Source organism: Trematomus bernacchii, unplaced genomic scaffold, assembly GCF_902827165.1.
Source record: "Trematomus bernacchii unplaced genomic scaffold, fTreBer1.1, whole genome shotgun sequence".
Taxonomy (NCBI): Eukaryota; Metazoa; Chordata; class Actinopteri; order Perciformes; family Nototheniidae; genus Trematomus; species Trematomus bernacchii.
This window is the reverse complement of record NW_022987387.1, coordinates 673,803-677,425: the sequence shown is the minus strand read 5'-3', so window position 1 is coordinate 677,425 and position 3,623 is coordinate 673,803.

The window sequence follows — 3,623 nt, the reverse complement described above, 5'->3', positions numbered from 1 at the left end:
TTTATTTTGATGTTGCAGATCTTCAGACTTTTCTTAACTTTTAGTACGTTTTACAGAGGATGGAAAAATGACTTTGTGCAGCCAGTGGGCTATTTATTTAAATGTGTGTGTTTCTTATTTGAAAGGGAAGATTGACATAGTTTAAATACAGATGATGAAACTGATGTGCTGCACAGAGTTTATAGTTATTGCTAATACACTCTTGCCCCTATTTGAGCTTTCACATGGGAAGTGTCGTTAAAATATCTAGCTTTCAATATCATCAAATCGAAATATAATAACTGTGTCACACACTCTGTAATAACTGTGTCGCCTGTCTGTCAGTCCACCTCTTTGGTCCAGACTAAAATAACTGAAAACCTGCTGCATGTGAAGGTGACAAATAAATAAAAATAAAAAAGAGGCAACTCTTACGGCCCCTACACACGGCGGCGTGCGTTGAAGCTTCGACGCTTCTGCCCATTCACTTTGAATGGGGTGACGTCACGCTTCGCCGAAATGCATTGTGGGAGCAAAGCGTAGTGAGTCAGGATTTGCGAATCTGAGTCTGCTGTTGACTCGTGCATGACGACGAGTCTGCTGGATCTCTGGATCTGCTGCTATATGGTTACGGCTCCGAGTCCGCACGAGTCTGCTCTGCTGTGTGTTGCAGCGAGTCAGGATTTGCGAATCTGCGAGTCTGCTGTTGACTCGTGCATAATATAGAGCGGGAGCCGGGTGCTGGAGGAGGGGCTATGCTCGTGCACATGACGAGTATGGATCGCTGGATCTGCTATGCTATTACGGTTAGGAGCCGTCGGCTCCTCTGAGTCCCCACGAGTCTGCAGGAAGTTTCACTGATCCGCGTCCCCTCCCCTGAGCCAAACGATAACTTCTGGCAGGCAGCTATCCTATATACTTGCTAAAGGGTAGGCAGATGGACTGGGGTACGCTGTAATGTGATTTTACATGTTATAAAGAGAGTAGCGAGTGACGCAATTTATAGTTTTAATTTGTACGTCACACCAAGTGTGGGACTCAAGGACTCGGGTTAATGGAGAGGGGAGACTCGTCACGACCAGCTCATTTCTAGGATCCGGGTTAATGATCCGGATGAATCAGGACTCGCCCATCTCTAGTGTAGGGGCCGTAACACTGTAAAAAAAGTCAGTGAAATTAACAGTGAAAAGCTGTAAAATCACGACATCAAAAAACTGTAAATAGAGAAACAATGAAGCAGTGTTTAATTTACAGTAATATTTTTGTAAAATACTGAGCCAAACAAAACTGTTAAATTCAAATTAAGAATATGTTAAAATAACTATATTTCATTGTATAATTTACAGATTACTGTGGTTTGAACACAGAAAAACTGTAATACATAAAACAATACGATAGTTAAAATTACAACATGACAGTGTTAAAATCATGTTTTTTTGTCAGGTTGATTTTTTTTTACATTTGACAAATTCATACTTTACAAATAAGAATATGTACAAATACAGTACAATTATGTTAATATCAAGGGTGATAAGTATATTACTTCTGAGGTCTGATGGCATTTTCTCAATTTGTACACATCATCTTAATTTAAAGGGGACCTATCATGCAAAATGCACTTTTGTGCGTCTTTTATACATGAATATGTGTCCCCGGTGTTCCAGGGAACTCACCAATGCGGCTTTCACACCAGCGCTTTTCCCTTTCTAGCTCCTAGCTAGAGCTTTTCTGGTTCAGCTCCTATGAGGCGGCGCCGCTGCGGTGTGAACAGGAAAAAACGGTACTTTTCAGGCTCCAGCTCCGAGCCGGAGCTGAAAAAGCGCCGGTGTGAAAGGGGCACAAGTGTCAGATAACACAACCCTCTCTATTTTCCTCCATACCCAAATCTCTAAAAAAGGGGCTGCAACGGATCTGATAAAAACTGATCCAGATTTGAACACTGTCCTGACGTCAGGACGGTGGCGCTACGGCTATTGGGCCAACTCTCCACCTATCAGGGGAATGTGGGGTTGGGCCACGGCCGGCCATTGCCGCTCGAAAGCGCTGGAGACGCTGTAGTACATATGCCAGGCCTGTAAGTGGCGCTGTAGTCTGCCACAAAAGCAGCGAAGAAGACTTTCCACGCATGGTTGCCCTTCTGTTTATTCTCCGTTGTGGCTTTTTTTCTCCCTCCCCGAGGCAAGCGTTTGCTCCTGCTGCTGTATGCAATCCCTCCCCGTCGAGGCAAGCACTGTAATTCTCTCCGGTTAGTCCACCAGCAGATGACAAACACCCACCTCTCCGCCTCTTCCAAGAAACGAGGGGACCGTGCGGAAGAGTTTCAGTTAGGTTTTCTTTCGCCGGTCAATATGTCCGTTAAAGTTTAAATCTTCCGGACAAAATTAGAAAAGTGCCGGTCAAAGGTCTTCTTTGTTATTTATTGAGCTTTAAAACAAATGAATAACGACTCTATATAATAATATAATAAAACACGGAGGACGGAGATCTATTTTTCTCCCCCTCTTCTGACTTGATCAGAGCGCGCTCCCCTCTCCTGCAGGGGGGCGTGGTCAGCTGCAGCTCACAGAATCAGCCCCCTGCAAAAACAGGGCTGGAGAACAGCAAATAGAGCGAAATGAGGCATGGCTAAAATGCATGATCTGTTTGTATTTTGAAAACAGAAACCTATAAATATACCTTATATAGGTATGGCCCTACAATATATCATTTAAATATAGCATGATAGGTGTCCTTTAAACAAATAAACAAGGATAAAAACAACATAGTTGCACCTGCAAGGTGAATACAGAACAGCAGGTAAAAAAAAGAAAAGAAGAAGTTTATCACTGCCCATCTAAGACACGAGTGGATCTGACTTTAATTACATTTGACTCGAGTTTCGTCAACATGTGTTGCTTAAAATAACACTTCTGCATACAGTATGTGACAATGTAAGTGTTGCACGGCCAGACGTGTAAATGTAATATTCTGATTGCTCTGAAGATGGGCAGCCGCAGTGATATTCTATTAATGTTTATGTTCACAGTCGGTGATTTTTGCCAGCCGTCTTCCCTGCATACGTCAGTTTAACTGTATTTCCTTTATCCTTTAATATGACTTGATAGTTTTAAACTCCCAACACTGAGCTCTGATTGGTCAGCAGCCGGTGCTTTCACTGAGTTGATCTCTTGTCTGGAAGCAGGTTAGGTGTTCAGCATAATTTACCATGGAGATCTACCCCGGTAAGAAGTGAACCAGCGTCGTAGGACCGGAAACCCAGAGTTAAACCTGAAGTTACCTCGCTAACCGCAAATCCTGCTTCGTAGTACAGGCCACAGGATAGGTCTTCACATTCTAGAAATAGCTCTTTGAAGGAGGTTCTTGATTAAGTACATTTGCAGCAGTCAGTATCAAGTGGAAAATGAGCAAACAGTGATGACCATACAGTGGATGGGCTTTACACTCTCCAGGAGAGCTGTGGTGGGAAAAGTAAGTCATGTTCCTCCAACTGTAACGTTGTATTTTAATTGTTATTACACATACCACCTCTAATTTTACCATGCTAGCATGGTCTCACTAGCTGATTAGTTCTTAACACAAACTACAGCTGAGAATGTTATCTGTCTTGCCGGTTTTAAGTTATAAACCAAAGTTTCAGTTCCAGT